We start from the raw sequence: 21884 nt of genomic DNA on the forward strand, positions 1-21884 counted from the left end.
GTGTGTGTGTGTGTGTGTGTGTGTGTGTGTGTTGAGGAACAGAGACAGAGAAAGATAGAGAGGAGAGGACAGGAGAGAAGAGGAAGGAAAATGATTGTAGCCTGAGTTGGGATGTGGGATCCTCCAATAAGGAGCATGCTACAAAGGGGAACAGTTGCATATCCAACACTGGAGGGCATGGTTGACTCCCAGATGGTGCCTCATAAAGTGAAGGAGAGAAGTTATGTCCCTTGATCTGGTATATGCCAGTGGCTCTGGAATGGAGTACACAAGATGTGGCTTTGGCACAAAGCCATTCAAAGTAGTCTTTCCCATGTTGCTTTGGCATAGGGCTCTCCCTACAGATCAGAGCTTGTTGAAAGGGTATTGTCAAGAAGAAAAGAGTTCTTGGGCATCATATGAAGCAGTGCTCAGGGCTTTCTTCTTGCCCTGTGCTTAGAGTTCACTGCTGGTGATGATCAAGGGACCCTATTAGGGATTGAATCTGGGTTGACTGCATGCTGAATAAAAATAATTTTGAGCTCTAGTGGTCTTTTTTATGAATTGTCTTTTGGGGGGGTCTGAACTGGATGGGTGGTAGAGGGGAAGTGGTGTCTCTTGAATTGGAGTCTTGGTTGTTTGGGTTAGAACTGATTATTGGGGAGCATTGAATCTGCGGCTGGGGCTGTTTTTTCTCAAAAGTAAACATAATAGATAGTACTTTTTTTTTGGGGGGGGGTCACACCCAGCAGCACTCAGGGATTACTCCTGGCTCTATGCTCAGAAATCGCCCCTGGCAGGCACAGGGGACCGTATGGGATGCCGGGTTTTGAACCACCATCCTTCTGCATGAAAGGCAAACACCTTACCTCCATGCTATCTTTCCGACCCCAGATACTACTCTTGATCTTATCCAAATGGCTAAAAGCGATATCAAAACATTAATGAGATATCATATAACACCACAAAGACTGGCACACATCACAAAAAAAACAAGAACAACCAGTGCTGGTGTGGATGAAAGGAGACAGGAACTCTTCATTCAGTGCTGATGGGAATTCAAAGTGGTACAGCCTTTTTGGAAAACAATATGGATATTCCTCAAAAAGCTAGAAACTGAGCTTCCATATGATGCAGCAATATTACTTCTAGAGATATACCTGAGGAACACAAAAGCATAATACAAAAATGCCTTCTGCACTCCTATGTTTATCTCAGCATTATTTACAATATCCAGAATCTGGATACAATTCAGGTGCCCAACCACAGATGGTGGCTAAAGAAATTGTGGTTTATCTATACAATGGAATACTCTGCAGCCATTAGGAAAATGAAGTAATGAAATTTGCTTTTACATGGATGGATATGGTGATTATTATGCTGAGTGAAATGAGTCAGACACAAAGGATAATCTCACTCATTTTTTGGATAAGTAAAACAAGAGATAGTATGGTAGTAAGATACAGAGATGATAGAGATAAGAGTCAGGAGGACCAGCACAGGGTAGGAGCTGTGAGTGTAGGTAGGGTAGAGAAGGGTCTACTATGACAATGAAGTTGGACCTGATCACTCTGGATAAGATGTTAGTGCTGAAAGGGGAGAAAGTAATATGTAAGGCACCTCTCCATTAATAATAGTACAAACTACAGTGTCAAAAAGGAGAGACAGAGTGAGACAGAGAGAAAGAGAGAGAGAAGCAAATTGCCTGCCCTAGAGACAGGTGTTGGTGGGAGGTGAAGGGTGGACTGAAATGGGAATAAGTGACAGGAGGGGTGCACTGGAGAAGGGTGGTGGTGTACATTGTGTGACTGAAACCCAACAATGAACAATTTTGTAACTTCAGTTCTTTAAAAAAGCAATTAGTAAAAACAAAAATAAAACAGACCAAAAATGTGTGTGTGTGTGTGTGTGTGTGTGTGTGTGTGTGTGTGTGTGTGTGTGTGTGTGTCATGGAGAGTTCAAGGGGTTGGAGTACTTGCTTTGCATATACAAGGTCCTGGTTCTATCCCTGGACCACATGGTTTCTTGATCATGGCCAGGTGTACCCTGGTGGCTTGGCCCCCAGCACAGAAAAACAAAACAAAACAAAACAAAAAAAACAACCTTTCTCATTACTAGTAAATAAATAGAATATTGAAGTGGTGATAATTGGTTCATAAAACTATGTTTTATTAAATAGCTGACTCCCACCAGAAAAATTGGGGGTTATTGGGTGGCTTGTGGATTATGTCACAGGTCCCCTGACTCTTGATTTTTTTGCTAAGATAGTTGTAGGTGATTGGGGGGAAGTGGGAGAGTAAAGGAAGTAACCTCAAGGAACAGTGCTTCTGCCTCTCTGCCTCACCAACCTGGATTACGTGAAGAAATGCCTGCTATGGGTCTAGACAGGCAAAATCTTCCTTGATCCCCTTTGTGTCCCAGGCACTTTCAGTTCCATCAATTCTACAAGGTAGCTGTCTAGCTACTCAGAATTCAACTTGGTTTGCACAGTACTGGAACTGGCCCCAGATACCCAAATTCTTGGGGAGCTGTGGATTCTGGCTAGGGCAAGGAATTGCTTTTTGCAGGAAACGGAAGGTTAGTTTTGGCCAGGTATTCTAGGAACATTACTTTCCTTCATGGCAAAATAATTTAATTAATGTAGTAACATGCTTATAATCATGGTGTTTAAATACAGATTTTATATATAAAAAAGAAACAATATGCCTGAAACTCAAATCATGAATAAATTTGTAATTTTACAAAAACTAATTTGAAAAATAAATGAAAAAATAATGTACCGTATTTTCCGGCGTATAAGACGACTGGGCGTATAAGACGACTCCCTAATTTTGCAGTTAAAACATAGGTTTAGGCCTATATTCGATGTATCAGACAGAACGTTCCTGTGCTGCAATTGTATGAACACCAGTGAGCCAATCACAACAAGCAAAGGTTCAAAGGTTATACAGTAATAGGCTTCCTCTCTGACTCTGGCCAATCTGAGCAGGCTTTTGACAGTGTAGATTCGGGTCCAGAACATTGTCTAATTTGCATGCATAAAAAGCCTGTTTGGATTGGCTGAGTTAGAGAGGCGGTCCGAGCATCCTGGCAGTGATTGGTCCCTTATCATAGGCACCTTTTCTGGCAATTCCCGGGGGTGGTGTCAGTTAATCTCCCCCACTACATGAACCAAACAATACCCCATCCTCGGACCCTAGCACTGAACCAACACGGTTAGCTGGGTTTTGCCAGAAGTGGCCCCCAGATCTTCTGAGTACTGTTTGGGAGCCACCAAGAAAGAGATTTGGAAACTCTGCGGTCTGATTTTTTTTTGTTTGTTTCTTTCGTTTAGCGGCATATTGAAACATTTTTCGGGATATACTTGGCGTATAAGACGACCTCCGATTTTCGGTTGACTTCTTTTTTTTTTTTTTTGTTTCAAAAGTCGTCTTATACACCGGAAAATACGGTAGCAAAATTGTATTATTTTTAAAATTTTACTTAGAGGGGGCTGGAGCAATAACACAGCTGCAGGGCGTTTGTTTGCTTTGGACATGGCCAACACAGGACAGATACTGTTTCGAATCCCAGCATCCCATATGGTGCCCTGAGCCTGCCAGGGGTGATTTCTGAGCGCAAAGTCAGGAGTAAGCCCTGAGCGCTGCTGGGTGTGGCCCCCAAACTATAAAAATTTACTTAGAAAAATGTGAGTGGAGAGAAAAGAGTTTTATATGCTCCAGAGAAAATATAGTTCTCCAGAAAGCAAAAGCTGAGAGTATACTTTTCAGATTGAGATGTGGGCCAATTTCTACACTTGAGAATGAGCCCCAACTACTACCTTTACAGAGTTGGTTTTGGGCTTTTTCCTAGTGGCTTTGGCCAGGAATTCTCTTCATAGAAAAAGTTAATCTGGGTGTTGTTACAGGGAAAATACCTTGGACTCTTTATGGTACTTTTCTTTCCTTACCATGACCTTTAGATTCTCCTTTAGTTACTCTTTTGAAGAGAATCCACCCTTCATTAAGGGGTACCTTAGTTTCTACATCTGAAGAAGCACTCATTATTTGCAACTTAAAGGGTGTTTTTGTGTCTTGTCGGGTTTTGTTTTTGTGCCACACATGGGGATGGATGCTCAGAGGTTACTCCTGGCTCTGCACTCAGGAATTATTCCTGGTGGTACTCAGGAGATCATATGCGATGTGGGAGATTGAAACTGGGTCAGCTGTATGCAAGGCAAGTTCCCTTTGCAAGAAAGTTACCATGCTTTGGCCCCTGCAACTCAAAGGATGTGGTTTTCATGCTTTTGGATTACTTAATGGTTAGACAGTTTCTTCTTAGTTTTATTATTATACCCAGACTAATCACCAGCGCCTCTCCTATCCACTTGCAACATTTTTAATATACTTTTTATTTTAATCATAGTGGCTTACATATCTTTTACAGTAATATTTTAGGTACATATTAACATTAAATCAGGGGAATTCCCATCACCGAATTGTCCTCCGTCCACCCCCGTTCCCATCCTGCCTCCCATATACCCCACTCTCATCCCCCAGGCTGCTAGAATGAGTGGTCCCCTCTGTGTTTAGCTTACTACTTAGTGATCATATAACTGTTTGGTCTTGGTACCCTCCATTATTTCCCCCTCTAGATAGTACAAGTTATGTCGTTTTGTTTGAAGAAGAGAAAAGCAATAAAATGGGGTCAAAGTCAACAACTTTTTATTGAATTTTAAATAACTTATAGAAAAGTGCCAGTATAATAAAGCTTTCAAACAAGTTATTGATAGTCATAAAACAAATAAGCAGCATCTAAATTAAGAAACAACATATAAGCACATCTTCAGATCTGATGTTCAACTGTATAGACCTCATATACAGTTGTGTTCTCAATAGTAATTTATAGGGGCCGGAGAGATAGCACAGCGGTAAGGTGTTTGCCTTGCATGCAGTTGACCTAGGATGGACCAGGGTTCGATTCCAGACCAGGGTTCAATTCCCTGGTATCCCATATGGTCCCCTGAGCCTGCCAGTAGCGATTTCTGAGCACAGAGCCAGGAATAACTCGAGTGCCTCTGGGTGTGGCCTCCCACAAAAAAGTAATTTATGAATGATTTGGACAATCACTATCATGTCAAACTTAAAACAGTAGTTTACCTTGATCATTTTCTGCGTTTGTCCAGCTTGATTGAGAGTAACTTGCATAATGTCCACACATCACTCTTTTTTTTTAAAGCAGTTTATTGATTGATTGATTGATTGATTGGGTTTTGGACCTAACCTGGTGATGCTCAGGGGTTACAAATGGATCTGTGCTCAGAAATCGCTGCTGGCGAGCTCGGGGGACCATCTGGGATGCCAGGAATCGAACCAGATCCATCCTGAGTCAGCCGCATACAAGGCAAATTCCTTACCACTGTACTATTTATCTCTCCAGCCCCCATCATTATCTTTCTCATTCCTGTCTCAGAGCAGAGACTATCCATATCTCCATTCCCCAGGACAACATTGGCCATATTTGTTCTTATTCCTCTTGACTTCCTTGAGCCCAGTATTTCTTCCTTCTTCATTTTTTTTTTTTTTGGAACTACCATTTTTATTGAGTACAGAGATCATCCCTGGTGGGACAGTAAATCCACCAAGGTTTACAAGTAAGACAATCTTTGGGTAAAACCAAGTTGTAAACAAACATATACAAAGAAACCATGGATAAACTTTTTTTTTTAGGTAAATAAGGTGTAACCCAACAACTGCCCCTTTTTGTTCAAAAAATTGAAGGGTATATAAGCCATGTTCTATTGTTCTCTGTTAGAGGCAGGAACCCCAGATCAGAATTTTCAAAAGTGGTTATTTTGCATAGGCACAGTAAAAGTTGGCTGTAATAGCATCAAATTTTAAACTGTATACATCATTCTAAAAAAATCAGTTTTTTCCATATCTTTTCACATCTCACAACACTTTTCATAGACTTCTGTGAACATAAACATTAGAACCTTTCTGCAGATACACTTAATTGAAAATTCTTAAACATTCTTACACTAAGCACTATAATACAAGTCTGAACATTCGAGTTCCTTTTCATAAACTTCATTAAAAAATCACAAGAACATTTCCACAAATATATACAGTTTGAAAATAAGTTTGTTAAGACATTCTTATAAAGAGCACTGTTAATAAGAATCTATAGTATCCAAGTCTCTTTTCCATTTACTTTTGTGGACAGAGGTTAGAAAATTTTTGCAGTCATAATTTGAGAATAAGTTGCTACATAAAATACACAATAAAACATCCTAGCAATTGGGGGAACATTCACTAGGGTAGTTGAGAACTTTTAAAAATCTAACAACATTATGCATTTCCCAAGAATTGTGAAAATTAATATTAAAGCACTAAAGTTGGATACAAAATTTTCTGTTTGCAGTGAGGCATAAAACAAAACAATAAGATCCACACAGATAAAACACAAGTTAACCAGCAATATAGTGATCTATGCAAATAGGATCAAGAGATTAGCTTGGGAGAAATTTAAATTTTTGGGGAGGGTTGAGTCACACCCAGCAGAGCTCAGGGGTCACTTCTGGCTCTACGTACAGAAATCGCTTCTGGCAGGCTTGGGGGACCATATGGAATGCCGGGACTCGAACTACTGTCCTTCTGCATGCAAGGCAAATGTCCTACCTCCATGCTGTTTTTCTGGCCCCAGAAAGTTAAATTTTTGAAGGTAACTCAGGTACAGGAAGTTCTGAAAGTAGCTTCTTCTTTGTTGGGCTTCAACTGATCTTAGATCCTCCATCTTCTCCATATTCACCTTTGTGTTAGGCTCCTGGGATTTCCTTGATAAGATGCTGTTTATCAAGGTCTGGGGACCGTGGTCCTGGCAAAAGGCTCCTCTGGTAGAGGAAAGATGGTAGACAGTGGCATCTGGGATGCTGCCCAGAGACTTCAACTCTTCCCCCCTTCACTGCTTGCTTCTGTCTCACCTAGGGAGCCTCTGCCACCATAGACAGCTGAGTGAGGCCGGGGTATGAATCGACAGAACCTATGTTGTTTGGGAGCATATCTGCTACCTTTCACTGGCATTCCACAGGTCCGGATACATTAGCAGCTTTTGGTCCCCTCTCTCCTTTCACAACATCAAACTCCACAGTCTCCCCATCTCCAACACCATGCAGAAACTTCCTGTTCCTCTTAATAGCTGTCCAGTAAACAAAGATATCTTCTTTGGTATCATCTCTGTTGATAAATCCATAACCATTCCAGACATTGAGCCATTTAACATTGCCCAGGACTTGGATTGCCAGCATCGGCTTGTCTACCTGGCTCAGTGCATAGGGCACGGGGGTAACTTTGGTCGAGCCATTTCACACTCTGGGTCTGCAGAGATGGTAGCTGACTTGGAAATGGGAGTCTCTCTGGTTTAGTGCCAGTAGTAAACGATAAATTATCAGTTCTGGGAAGGCCTATAGATTGAGAACTTGTCACCACTGGGAAGGCACTTTTCCCCTCTTGTGCCATGTATGCAGGAGAATCTAGAGGGAGCCTGGCACGTAGAGTAAGAAATGCAGGTAGATTGACCAGAGTAAGACGAAGCCATTCAGAACATGAGCCATGCTCATGAATGTTCCAGTGAAAGGTACAGCACATTCAGTCCAGCTCGAGGGGACTGTCATGGTGATAATCCACCAAAGGGTCAAGTCACAATTAGCACTCACCATCATTGAGGTCTTTTAGTGGGTCCGGAGTTTATGTCAGTCCAAAGTTCGGGTACCAGTTGTAAAATCACCCCACATGCTGTATCTCCAAGTCCAGGTGAACGAGTTTGAATCAGGGTCACAGAAGAAATAATCCAGAACAGGCTGAGGGTGAAACATGTGTAGTCTGGTAGTCTTCTACCTAGTATGGCTCTCCTTCTTCATTTTCTCTCTTCCTTTTGTCTCCTATTTCCCCTTGTTATATGTATTGTTGTCCTGCTTCTCACTAGGCTGTTCTATTCTCTCCCTCTGCCTTTTATTGTGAACTTTTCAAGAAGACTGCCTCCTCTTCCTTTAGATCTATTAAACCAATGACCTTTGAAACTAATATTCTTTCCCCATAATTCTAGTAAAATTCACCAGCAAATGCTTATTTATACATGTCACTCCTTCTCCGTCAGCCTTTGTTCTCTCTTAGGTTTATGCTTTCTTTGGAAGTGTTACAATCATTTCTTTGAGACTGTCTCCTCTCTGGTTCCCATTTATTATGTGTTCTTAGCTTTCTGCCAATAGTTCTCAGTACCCTTACAATAGTTTTGATTTCTTGAAGAAAAAACACCAGAAATTTTAGCTTGTAAAAATGCCATTTCTTAAGACTTTAAAAAAAATGGACTGTATGTCTTATGTTGACAATGAATCTGTAGTCTAAATATGATGATTTTAAAGACAAAATATCAATTAAGTTGATGTGAAGTCCTTTCATTGGGAAATTCTTTCTTTTTTAATTTTTTTTTTTTTTTTTTGGTTTTTGGTTTTTGGGTCACACCTTGCAGCGTTCAGGGTTCACTCCTGGCTCTATACTCAGAAATCGCTCCTGGCAGGCTTGGGGGACCAGATGGGATGCTGGGATTCGAACCACCGTTTTTCTGCATGCAAGGCAAATGCCTTACCTCCATGCTATCTCTCTTTCCTTCCTTCCTTCCTTCCTTCCTTCCTTCCTTCCTTCCTTCCTTCCTTCCTTCCTTCCTTCCTTCCTTCCTTCCCTCCCTCCCTCCCTCCCTCCCTCCCCCTCCCTCCCTCCCTCCCTCCCTCCCTCCCTCCCTCCCTTCTTTCTTTCTTTCTTTTTTTTCTTTCTTTCTTTCTTTCTTTCTTTCTTTCTTTCTTTCTTTCTTTCTTTCTTACTTTCTTTCTTTCTTTCTTTCTTTCTTTCTTTCTTTCTTCTTCCCTCCCCCTCCCCCTCCGTCCCTCCCTCCCTCCCTCCCTCCCTCCCTTCCTCCCTTCCTCCCTTCCTCCCTTCCTCCCTTCCTCCCTTCCTCCTTTCCTCCTTTCTTTCTTTCTTTCTTTCTTTCTTTCTTTCTTTCTTTCTTTCTTTCTTTCTTTCTTTCTTTCTTTCTTTCTTTCTTTCTTTCTTTCTTTCTTTCTTTCTTTCTTTCTTTCTTTCTTTCTTTCTTTCTTTCTTTCTTTCTTTCTTTCTTTCTTTCTTTCTTTCTTTCTTTCTTTCTTTCTTTCTTTCTTTCTTTCTTTCTCTCTCTTCGGCCACACCTGGTAACACTCGGGTTACTACTGGTTATGCGCTCAGAAATTGCTCCTGGCTTGGGTGACCATATGGGACACTGGGGGATTAAACTGTGGTCCATCTTAGGTTAGCTCATGCAAGGCCTTACCACTCCGCGCCACCACTCCAGCCCTTATTTTTTAAATTTTTCTTTTTTTTCTTTTCTTTTTTTTTGGTTTTTGAGTCACACCCAGCAGTGCTCAGTGGTTACTCCTGGCTCCACGCTCAGAAATCACTCCTGGCAGGCTCGGGGGACCATATGGGACGCCGGGATTCGAACCAATGACCTTCGGCATGCTATCTCTCCAGCCCCTATTTTTTACATTTTTCTAAGAGAGCAACAATAAATAAGAGTATTTGAATAACTTGCCAGAGGTCACAAAGCTAGCGGACTACAGACTTGAGCTATTCCATTTTAGTGCTCCCACCTTTTATTGACACTCCTATGCATGTAAAAGTATGAAGGGTGGGAGAAAAAAAAAGTAAATTAGCAGTCACTTCCCAGTGACTGAAATAAGGCTAATATTGTTATCATTTGCCTTCTAAAATATGGGTCATACTTAAGAAAGATGTTCTGCCCTTTGTGGGAAACTCCAGTTCTGAAGGTCAGATTAGTAATGATTTTTATCTTACAACCACAGAATTCTAGAATTCTTCTGTGGTTTAGGTGGATTTTAGGTTTAAGCAATTTCTGACTATTCAGTTATTTATTTTTTCCCTTAGCCATTTAGCCAGAGCAATGTGGGTTACTCTTCAGAACTTGGAACAGCAGGAAAGTCAGTCTTCTCCCAGCCTACTCTTTTCTCTTGCACAGCTCTGAGCACCAAGTAGCCCTTTTTTTCAACTTGCTGAACTTTTCTCAATCTGCCCATTGGATCTACTTTGGTAATAAGGAATGACCTGTAAAATAAATAGAAATCCCATTCCTGAGAGTCATGCTATTCTGCATTTTAATCCTCAAGACCTTTCTGCCTGTTGATGCTGCTTCAACCCTTACATTTGTATAGAGAATAAAATGGTTCTTTTATGATTGCTTTGCTTTTTCTCCAGTCTTCCCCAAAGTTCATGGTATTACTACCCACCCAGTTCTTCAAAATGGCAACTTGAGAGTTTATTTCATTTAGCATCATATCCAACCCATGTACAAGTCTTTTTAGTCCTATCTTCAAATATAAAATTGATCTTTATTACACTGGTCAAAGGCATTATTATCTCTCCTCTGATTCCAATTTTTTTTTTTTTTTTTTTTTGGTTTTTGGTTTTTGGGTCACACCCGGCGGTGCTCAGGGGTACTCCTGGCTGTCTGCTCAGAAATAGCTCCTGGCAGGCACGGGGGACCGGGATTCGAACCAACCACCTTTGGTCCTGGATCGGCTGCTTGCAAGGCAAACGCCACTGTGCTATCTCTCCGGGCCCCTGCCTCCTCTTTTTATGAGCAGGAATCCTGCTGGGTGGAGGCAGTCCTTGAGTGGGTGCCACAGAGGCCTATCCACATGGGCAGTGAGCATCTTTTCTTTTTCTTTTTCTTTTTTTTGGTTTTTGGTTTTTGGGTCACACCCGGCGGTGCTCAGGGGTTACTCCTGGCTGTCTGCTCAGAAATAGCTCCTGGCAGGCACGGGGGACCATCTGGGACACCGGGATTCGAACCAACCACCTTTGGTCCTGGATCGGCTGCTTGCAAGGCAAACGCCGCTGTGCTATCTCTCCGGGCCCTTTTTTTTTTTTTTTTTTAAAGAGCACTAAGAACCCAGCACATGGCACACGGGCTGTTTTCAAAGGCAAATGTATTCTCTGAAAGGTCATTCATTGTACAGTAAGTGGAGAAACAAGGCATAGAGACGCTCAGGGGCCACGGGGGACAGTTCGTCAGGGCTGGCTGGTCTCTGCCACGGGCGGTGGGAGAAGTGGGTTACGTCTCCGTTGTCGGCAGCAGCTCACGCCAGCCCCTCGGCGTCCGGTTCCTAGCAGCCCTGACCTTCTCGGACTGCGGGCTGACCGCGGCTACTGGTCAGACAGGTAGACGCGGTAGAGGAGGGCCATGGCCAGCGCTGAGATGGCCGGGATGACCCAGTTGGTCCACCAGCTGGAGCTCGAATCCACAGTAGTAATGAGAGATTCCGAAGGCTTGGCGATCTTGGATCTGTCATCCGGGTGCAGCTCCCCGATGATAAACGACTTCGACAGTTCCCGGGATCTGTGGAGTGGCCGACATCCTCGAAGTTCTCCGTAGCATTGCCCCCCCCCCCCCCCGCCTGCTCCCTAAGGACTTCTTCCCCGCCAGGGTGCTCCTCCAAGAATTTGGTGAGGTCGTACACCTTGTAGTGGAGGATCAGCCAGGTGCTCTTGCTATGGTTGTGCTTCTGGAGCTCGTCCAGCCGGTAGTACTTCATGGCCTGCTTCGACTTCTCGGCCATGGCGAAGGCCCTTCTAGTGCACACTTGCAACCCAACAGAAACCTGCAACCAGCCTAGGACTCCCCTCCTGCTCAGGCTCCCCAGCCAGGCACATCTGTGATCCCAATTCTTTCCCTGTAAATCCTTCTCTACTTATAAACCATAATTATCCTTTTAAAGCACAGATCAGATCATGCCATTCCCTAATTTAAATCATTTTATTTCTGATTGCCCAAAATACAAATTCTTTTTGGTGGCCAGGAGGGCCCTGCCTTATCAGGATTCACCCCTCTCCCCATTTCTCTCACTCAGTGTTTATCCCTAAAGTTCTTTATATTCTGGAGACATGCCCAGCCTATCCCTAAAGCTGGCTCATGCACTTCTTATTCATTCTGCCTTAGCTCTCCTTTCCTAGTCTTACAAATGGCAGCTCTTTCTGGCTTTTTTGGGACTCAGCTCCAATTCTACATTCTTAGAGAAGCCAGTCCTGATCAAGAGCCAAAATCTCATCATCCTGTGACATCTTTCAGATTGTGTTCTGAAAACTTAAGTCCTTCAATGATTGGACCTTGGCTACCATATCAACCATGGCATATTCTTTCTGGAGCACAGAAGGTGCCCAGAGAAAGTGCTCAGTAAATAGCGGAGGAATAAGTGAATTGGCTCATGATTAACTGAATGCAGTGAGTGGGAATCATATAAAGGGGTTGGTATCTGAGTTTTGCAATTTTCTGGGTAAACTTGGGTATGTTGAGCTGCCTCTCTAGGTTTCAGCGGCCTCTTCTATATCCTACTCATCCCATCTGACTGAAAATAGTAGTTGTGAATGTACCTGCGTTTGTGTGTGTTTGGTATTAGGTGTTCAGTCTGCCTTAGAGCCTGATGCTTCATTCTGCACTCCTAAAGAGGCACCTTATCAAGTTTCAGCCTGTGTTTCAGTGTTTCAAGCCTTAGTGCAAGAACCTGGGGATGTTCCTGGCTCTTCTGCTGGTTTATGGTGAAACCTCAAGTAAAATCCCCTCTTAGGGAGATAGTTTTTACCCTAGATATCTGTCATATTGTATTATATCTTGATAACCTTGGAGCATCAGCTCTGGGGCCTTAACTGATGTTGAAGCTAGATGGCAGATGCAGTTGAGCTTGGGCTGCACTCTCGAGAGGTGGATTAGGACTCTGTCTAGACAGTTGTGTCTCTTGGGAGACATTGGTTAGCACATTGGTGCTAAGAGGAGGCTGGTGGTCTCATGTTAGGAGCAGGAAATAGGCTGTAGAAAGAAGGGGAATCACTGCTGTTCTCAGAGGGCCTTTGAGATCCAAGTTTCTCCTTCATCCAAGCATTGTTAGTAAAACCTGTGGTTTATAGGAAGCCTACCCTGAGCCAGTGCTTCAGCCTTTAGCAAGTTGTGCTCAGAGCAATTGAAAGGGTATCTGGGAACCTGCATAATTGGCTGAGAAGGGGGCTGAGGTCTCTGAAACTTGCTTCTTCTCTTGACAACCTGGGTGTTTTTACCAGGTAGTCTGAGTAAATCTTTTCTAATATGGACTTTAAAATTAGAAGTTTCTTAGGCTAGAGAGATGGTATAGCAAGAAAGCCCCCTGCCTTGCTCATGTTCACTCTGGTTTTGCCCCCAGTATCCCATATGGTCACCAAAGCACCATTGTGAGTGATTCTTGAGTGCAGAGTCAGAAGTCAACCCTGAGCATTTTCTAGCATCTTGTGGCCCAAGAAAAACAATCACACATACAAAAATTAAAATTGGGTGGATCTAAAAAAAAATTTGGTGGATCTTTTGTGTTCCTATCTTGGTATAATCCTGACATTGTCTGAAGTACTAGCATCTACCCTTAGTTTCCTCCTGGAAAAGGTTTTTTTTTTTTTTTTTTTTTTGGTTTTTGGGCCACACCCAGCGGTGCTCAGGGGTTACTCCTGGCTGTCTGCTCAGAAATAGCTCCTGGCAGGCACGGGGGACCATATGGGACACCGGGATTCGAACCAACCACTTTTGGTCCTGAATAGGCTGCTTGCAAGGCAAACACCGCTGTGCTATCTCTCCGGGCCCGGAAAAGGTTTTTTTTTTTTTATTCCTCCAGGTTGCCCTGAGAATGAGAGGAAGGGAAACCCCTGGAGGAATGTTAGCCTGGAATCAGCACCTAATTTATGATTAGTAAATGAGCCTTTCCCCCACTTCCTCCAATTCTGGATTTTGAAGTGGTTTCTCTAAGCCTTACCTATAGTAAACTTGAGAGTTTGCCCCCCCCCCCCCCTTTGCTAGCTGTGTACCTTGGACACATTCTCTGACCTTTATGAGTCAGCAGTCTTCTGTGTGAATGCGACTGTTGTCACCTCTCAGTGGAAAGTGGAATGAGAACAGGGCACCTGATGCAAACATAGCAAGTGCTCAGAATATCTCATTTCTCTTCTTTTGGTTCTTCTGTGTTTGAACTATAAGTGTCCCTTTAAATCTGTTAAGCTGCCTTACTAACCTTGCCTGCAGCTGTGTTGAGCCAGCATTGGCTGAGGGAAGGGACTTTTTAAATACTGTTTCTTCATCTATTGGCTCATATCTTCTGGCACCATATCCTGTGCTTTCCTAGTGTCCCTGGGTTCAAAAGCTTTGCCTCTCACCTAAATAACCTGGTGAGTGGCTGCTATGGAAGACTCAAATGCATGGGAAAAGGATTTTTCTTCCTGCTTTTGGGTTGAAGCTGACTCTGGAATTCTTTGCTGCAGCAGGAGGGGCCAGCGGGTTGTACTGCATTTGGATTTAGTAGTCGGGAGTCTTCTGGTATTCATTAAAATTCTCTGGCTGTCTTTCAGGATTGCTCCATTGGCTGTCACTGTGCACTGAAGCAGATTGTGCTATTGTCTCAGCTAGACACACCCATAAAATCACAGTGGCCCCAAAGATGAGATTAAATTGAAAGTAGGGAAACAGGCTGGAACAGGGTTTTGCTCAGCAGTGTTTGTGCAAGGCCTTCATCTACAACAACAGAAATTTTGGCAGCTTGTGCAGACTAGCTAAACTCAGAATGGGTAACAGAGCCCACTTTTGTCTCCCGCCTTTTAGGGGCTGTAGGGTAATCGGCAGACCCAGTGGGGCTTGAGGCCTACTCCCAGGGGGCACTGAGGAAACTGTGTGTGTTGGGTACCAAATTCAGTTTTTCCCTATATAAAACATGCTCCTGATCCTTGAGCTTCCCAGGCCCTCCAGTCTTTTTTTAATGACAGACTTGCCCCAGGGAAAAACTGAGGTTTCCTGGAAGCTGTCACAGTCTATGAATGAAATTGTCAGTGTTCTATGTACGAATGAAATCAATATAGCCCAATTATTTTTTATGATGTGCTGATAGACTGAGTGCTGATCTCTGAGGCCTACAGGCTGAATTAAAGAGACTTCTGTTTTAAATGATCATTTCTCCTAGGTTGAAAAAACAACTCTCATTTGAGTTGAAACATGAACTTGAAAACCTTGGTTCACATCATACCTCTGGGGGTTGGAGAAATTGTGCAGTGATTAGGGTGCTTGCCTAACCTAGGACCAACCTGAAATCAATTCCCAGCACCACGTGGAAAGGGTAGCTGCAGTCCTACTAGGAGTAACTCCTGAGCACAGAGCTTCTGAAAGCCTTGAGCACCACTGGGTATGATCTCAAATTCAAACAAACCAAAATAAAACATACATAAACCAACAAATTATGACTTTATTATTGATTTCCCCCCCACATTTTGGGGAGGTTTTCTTCCAAGGTCCCAGTTGCCCAATAGATTTGTGAAGATTCACTGACATGGGTTGTGTAAAAACTTCTTGGCATAGAATATTTTCTCAGTAAATAGTAGATGTTGTAAAAAAAAATGGGGTTTGATTTGTCCTCTCACTCCTCTCACTAAGATATACACTAATTCTGTCATTTGAACTTGGCTCTGCATGCTTCCCAGCTTTGTGTCATCTCAGAATTCAAGGTAAACTTGTTTCCTAGCTAAAGCTGAATCTCTCATCCTGGAAAAATATATCAAGGCCATATTACATATTATCCAGTGAGTCATAAAATGCCAGATATTCAACCTCTTAGTTACTAAATAGAAAAGGGGGTAGGTAGAGATAGTACAGTAATAAGACACCTAGATTCACACAGCCAACCCATGTTTGATCTCCAGCACCATATTTTATCCTAAACACTGCCAAGAGTGATCCCTGAGCACAGAGCCAGGAGCAAGCCCTGAGAGAGAGAGAGAGAGAGAGAGAGAGAGAGAGAGAGAGAGAGTAAGAGAGAGAGAGAGAATGAGAGTGAGGGAGATATTTTCAAACTATTCTTAAGAGATAGATTTGTTTTTACTATATTTTTTATTAATCTGGTGATGAAATTACAAAGTTATTCATAAATGGGTTTTTAGATTTTAGTACGATGTTTTAGCACTGATCCATCTCTTCATCAGTATCCACTTTCCTCCAGAGATGTCTTCCCCCAACTCATTTGCCTCCCATCCCAGTCTGCAATGAGAAGTACTTTGTTTTTTGGTTTTTTTTGTTTGTTTTTTGTTTTTGTTTTTTGGGCCACACCCATTTGACGCTCAGGGGTTACTCCTGGCTATGTGCTCAGAAATCGCCCCTGGCTTGGGGGGACCATATGGGACGCCGGGGGATCGAACCGCGGTCCGTTCCTTGACTAGCGCTTGTAAGGCAGACACCTTACATCTAGCGCCACCTTCCCGGCCCCGAGAAGTACTTTGTATGTGTGGGGAGCGGGGGCACATCCAGCAGTGTTCAGGGATTACTATTGTCTCTATGCTCAGAAATTACTCCTGGTAGACTCAGTGGACCATATGGAATGTCAGGGATCAAACCTGGGTCAGCCACGTGCAAGGCAAACACCCTGCTAGCTGTGCTATTGCTCCAGTGCTGAGGCACTTTTTAAATTATTTATTTATTCCTTTTACTTAAACAGCATGATTACAAAGTTGTTCATGATTGAGTTTCAGTCTTACGATGTTACACCCAAAAACATTTCCCACCTTCAACGTTCCCAGTTTTCTTTGCCCTCCCCACTTTAGACACTGTAGATTGCACTATTGTTAATGAAGGGGTACTGTGCATATTCCTTTTACTCCCAGTTATTGTCCAGAGTGATTAGTTCCAACTATTGTTGTTAGTGGTTCCTTCTCTACCCTAACTGTATTGCTCCACTGTATTTGGCAAGCTTCCTAATGAAGAATAGATTTTTTTTTAAGGGGGCCACACCCGTTTGCTGCTCAGGGGTTACTCCTGGCTACGCACTCAGAAATCACCCCTGACTTGGGGGGACCATATGGGATGCTGGGGGATCGAACCACGGTCCGTTCCTTGGCTAGTGCTTGCAAGGCAGACACCTTACCTCTAGTGCCACCTCGCTGGCCCCAAGGAATAGAATTTTTTTTTTTTTTTGGTTTTTGGGTCACACCCGCCAGTGCTCAGGGGTTACTCCTGGCTGTCTGCTCAGAAATAGCTCCTGGCAGGCTCGGGGGACCATATGGGACACCGGGATTCGAACCAACCACCTTTGGTCCTGGATCGGCTGCTTGCGAGGCAAACACCGCTGTGCTATCTCTCCGGGCCCCAAGGAATAGATTTTTAAGAAATTCATTTAAATTGATTTTTGGGTATAAATGTTTCTGATATGCCCAGGTCCCTGAGGCCCCCAGTTTACCTTCAGAGTAAACCCTTTGACAGTCTTTTCTTTTTTCATCCTAACCACAGCAGGCAGCTCACAAAAACAATTACTTTTTGTTTCTGAAATATCCTTAGCAAATAATGTTTTATTATTTATTTATTTGTAAAAAATTTATTGATTGATTTATTGGTTTTTGGGCCACACCCAGCAGCACTCAGGGGTTACTTCATACTATGCACCCAGAAATCACCCCTGGCAGGCTGGGGGCCCATTATAAGATGCTGGGAATCGAATCCAGGGTGGCAGCATGCAAGGCAAACGCCCTACCACTCTGCTATCTCTTCGGCCCCAGTTTTTTTTTAAATACTCTTTGATGGTTTAAAGTATAATAAAGTAAAAATTGTATTTCCACTTGCCACTTCACCAAATTGAAAATTGTTGATACCTTAGAAACTGTTGGGGCCGGAGAGATAGCATGGAGGTAGGGTGTTTGCCTTGCATGCAGAAGGACGGTGGTTCAAATCCTGGCATCCCATATGTTCCCCTGTGCCTGCTAGGAGTGATTTCTGAGTGCAGAGCGAGGAGTAACCCCTGAGTGCTGCTGGAAATAACCCAAAAACCAAAAAAAAAAAAAAAAAGGAAGAAAGAAACTGCTTGTATCACTCCAACCTTCTATCTTATTTCCAAAGTAATAATTACCTAGACTTAATAAAAAAAAATCTTGTTATTGGGGCTAGAAACATAATACAGTGGATTGGGTACATGTCTTGCATGTGGCCGACCTGGGCTTGATGACAAGTTACATTACACTCTATAGGTGTAAACAGATGAATTCAGAGTATTAGACAACTGATTTGATTTCTGAAAAAATTCACTAATGTTCCAAAAAAAAAAAGAGGACTATAGCCAAATGTCATTTATGAGCTTCAATTGGTTTGCAGAGTTAGTGATTTGTTTGACTTCCATAAGAAAATACAGACTAGGTAGCTAATACAACAGACATTTATTTTCTCATAATTCTGTATGCTGGAAGCCCAAGATCATGGTGATGGCAAGGCTTTGTTTTTCTTTGAGACCTCTCCCCTAGAGAATCTAGATACTAAACTCTCTGTTTCTTCACATTGTCACCCTTCTATGTACAGCCCTGTTGTCTCTGTGTGAGCTGATTCTTCTTATAGAGAGATGTCAAGATCCCATTTTGAACTCAATCACCTTTGTAAGGCCTTATCTCCAGTTATAGTCACATTCTAAGGGTATAAGACTTCAATTTCAATGTATAGTTGGAAGGACACAGTTATCTATAGCAATCTAATTATAAAAAATATATTTTTAAGAGATGAGGGGGCCAGAGAGATAGCACAGTGGTAGGGCATTTGCCTTGAATGCAGCCGATTCAGAACTGATGGTGGTTTGATTCCTGACATCCCATATGGTTCCCTGACTCTGCCAGGGGCAATTTCTGCACAGAGCCAGGAGTAACCCCTGGGTGCAGCCAGGTGTGACCCCCAAAACAAAACAAAACAAAACAAAAAAAGAGATTAGAGAAATTTTGCTATTCTCTTCAGAGATAGGATATTGAGGGCAGGAAGATCAAAGAAGGAATTTACATACAAAGGAACTCCAATAAGAATTATAGTGGATCTCCAATTGTCTATAACATTACCAGGATCCAAGTCTCTACCAGGGAAGACCTACCACTGCTTTGGCATTGACTTACTCCAAAGAGTGCTCCCAACACCCAGAAGACTCAGCAACAGTCTGCATGCAGGGCAGATTGCTTCGCATTGAATGGTATGCTGAAACTAGAGGATGCTCCACATCAGCCTGACATCGATGATAGAAATGCACAGAATCCAGAGTCTTTAAATATAAGAATCTGATACCAACAACAGCTAAAGTGTGAAAAAGTTTCACCGGGACCGCGGAGAATGACTCGAGTTGGACAGACTGGTATGCCTGGAACCCAGAGTCGTTCTTATGCCAATAAACTTCTGTGGTGAGGCCTTTTTGTAATCAGGTCAAGGATTTTTTTCCATTTTCCCCATTTTTCTGGACCTATGCAAACAAAGGTGATTGCCACTATCACACCTTTATTGTATTTTTTTACACTTATCCTTTAAGGAAAAAAAATACAACTTACTGAACTTAAAAACAAATAACTGTAGTAGAATGCCTGTCTCGAATACAGGCAGGGGATGGGAAGGGGGGAGGGGAGAATGTTACACTGGTGAAGGGGGGGTGTTTTGGTTATGGCTGTAACCCAACTATGATCATGTTACTTAAATAAAAAATATGTTAAAAATAAAAAACAAACAAACAAAAAGAATTATAGTGGATCTCTCAAATGGGAATTATAGGCTAGAAAAAAAATGGTGGTATACAATTTTTAAAACAATGAAATGAACACCTCACCATGAATGCACTATTTAGTTAGAAATAATACATATTTAAAGGAAAGATAAACAAAGCTTTATGAACAAGCAGTAGCATAATGAATTAATAGTCTTGAAATAAATTTTGCAAGAAGCATTAAAGGAACTTCTTTAAAAGACAAGTTGGAACTTAGGCTGGAGCAGTGGCTCAAGCGGTAGGGTGTCTACCTTGTATGCACTAACCTAGGATGGACCGTGGTTAGAGCCCATGGCATCTCATATGATCCCCTGAGCCAGGAGTGATTCCTGAGTGCATAGCTAGGAGTAACCCCTGAGTGTCACTGAGTGTGGCCCAAAAACAAAAATAAATAAATAAATAAATAAATAAGATGGAACTCAAAGATGTAGATAACATCTATAAAAGTTTAAAAGGTTATATAAAGGGACAGGGATGGTTATTTCCTTTTTTTTTTTTTTTTTTTTTTTTTTTTTTGGTTTTTGGGCCACACCCGGCAGTGCTCAGGGGTTACTCCTGGCTGTCTGCTCAGAAATAGCTCCTGGCAGGCACAAGGGACCATATGGGACACCGGGATTCGAACCAACCACCTTTGGTCCTGGATTGGCTGCTTGCAAGGCAAATGCCACTGTGCTATCTCTCCGGGTTTTGTTTTGTTTTGTTTTTTTTGTACCAGGATTTTAGAATTGGTCTACAGAACTAAACTTACCTAGGAGTAATAGGGTGCTTGGAATAGAAGTAGACACTCTGGTATTGGTTCAGTATTGAATGATATATACATGAAACTACCATTGATGGAACTGTAAATTATAGGACCTCCATAAAAATGCAAAAAGAGGGGGAAAATAGGAAAAGAAATTTCAGTATGCTCTGGATGATGGATATTAAAATATTATAATTCAATTTTATATATGTAAAAATAATATTATGATGTTTAAAAGGGGAGTAATATAGAGATGAATTCTGAAGATTATATGATATGCTTTGGAATTTCTTTTAGAATATCTAAGCAGAAAAATGGCAAAAAAATCAACTTAACAAGTCAAAATGTTTATAGTTGTTGAAACTGGATGATGGGTATCAAAAGTCTACTTCTGAGTATGTTTGAGTCCAAGATTTTATTACTGTCTTTTTTGGTTTGTTTTCGTTTTTGGGCCACACCTGGCAGTGCTCAGGGATTACTCCTGGCTCTGTGCTCAGAAATCGCTTGTGGCAGGCTCGGGGGAACATATGGGATGGCGGGCATTGAACTCAGGTCCATACTGGGTCTGCTGCATGTAGGACAAATACCCTACTGCTGTCTTATCATTGTCTTTTTAAAAACATTGAGAACAATAGCACCAAAGAGAGTTCCTGGCAGTGGGATTGTTGCTGATGACTGTCTTCACTATGTCGTCCTTGAGTTATACTCTTTCGCTCTTATTGGCTTCTTTATTTATCTTGGTGTCTTCTCTTGCCTGTCTTTTCTCAGATTCTGTTATGTAAAGGACACTCCAGGAACTTCTTAAGAAAAGGTAGATAAATGTGAATATCTGAAATACTTAGTATCTGAAAATACCTGTATTCAGCTCCATGCATGATCTATGCTGGGGTCTTCAAAATTTTTAAAAAGGGGACCAATTCACAGTCCCACAGACCATTGGAGGGCCAGATTATAGTTAAAAAATTACAAACAAATTCCTATGTACACTGCACATATCATATTTTGAAGTATAAAAATAAGACAGGAACAAATGCAATATTTAAAATGAAGAACAAATAAAGTTAGGAAGAGGAGTCAAGAGACAGAGAGAAGGAGGGAAGTCAAGAGAGTGCAGTGTACGTTCCATACATATGCACTGCAAGCTTGGGATGAATCTGCTGCTAAGCCAGACAGTCAGCAGCAACAGCAGCTAACAGCCGCTGGATAAATGCCCCCAGCTGGCTGCATGTGGTCCATGGGCCATAGTTTGAGGATCCATGATCTATAGTTTGATTATTGCATTTTGAATTGGCAGTAACTTTTCTTTAGAATTTTTATTTGTATTTTCTTTGAAGGGGGTACATACTGTGAATTTGATTTCTGGCTCATCCTAGGATCTAATTCTTGGCTCTCTGTTCAGAGATAACTCTTGGGAAGTACATAGGTGGTACTGGGGATCTAAATGGGTTCAGTGTGGGCTTGTGATAAGTCCTCTGCTCTCTTTCCAAATGTCCTTCAACAGTGTGAAGCCATTGCTTCATTATTTTTTCTATTTTGTTTTTGTTTGGA

General features: G+C 42.2%; 1 protein-coding gene and 1 pseudogene across 1 annotated transcript in view; one reads left to right on the forward strand and one right to left on the reverse strand.

Moving 5' to 3' along the window:
• The window catches only part of RAB30 (RAB30, member RAS oncogene family), a 101357-nt gene that overhangs the window by 40873 nt on the left and 38600 nt on the right, over positions 1 to 21884 (forward strand). The window lies entirely within an intron of this gene.
• On the reverse strand, positions 11118 to 11710 carry LOC126017982 (cytochrome b5-like; annotated as a pseudogene).

The sequence above is a fragment of the Suncus etruscus genome, chromosome 9 (assembly GCF_024139225.1).
Source record: "Suncus etruscus isolate mSunEtr1 chromosome 9, mSunEtr1.pri.cur, whole genome shotgun sequence".
Classification (NCBI taxonomy): Eukaryota; Metazoa; Chordata; class Mammalia; order Eulipotyphla; family Soricidae; genus Suncus; species Suncus etruscus.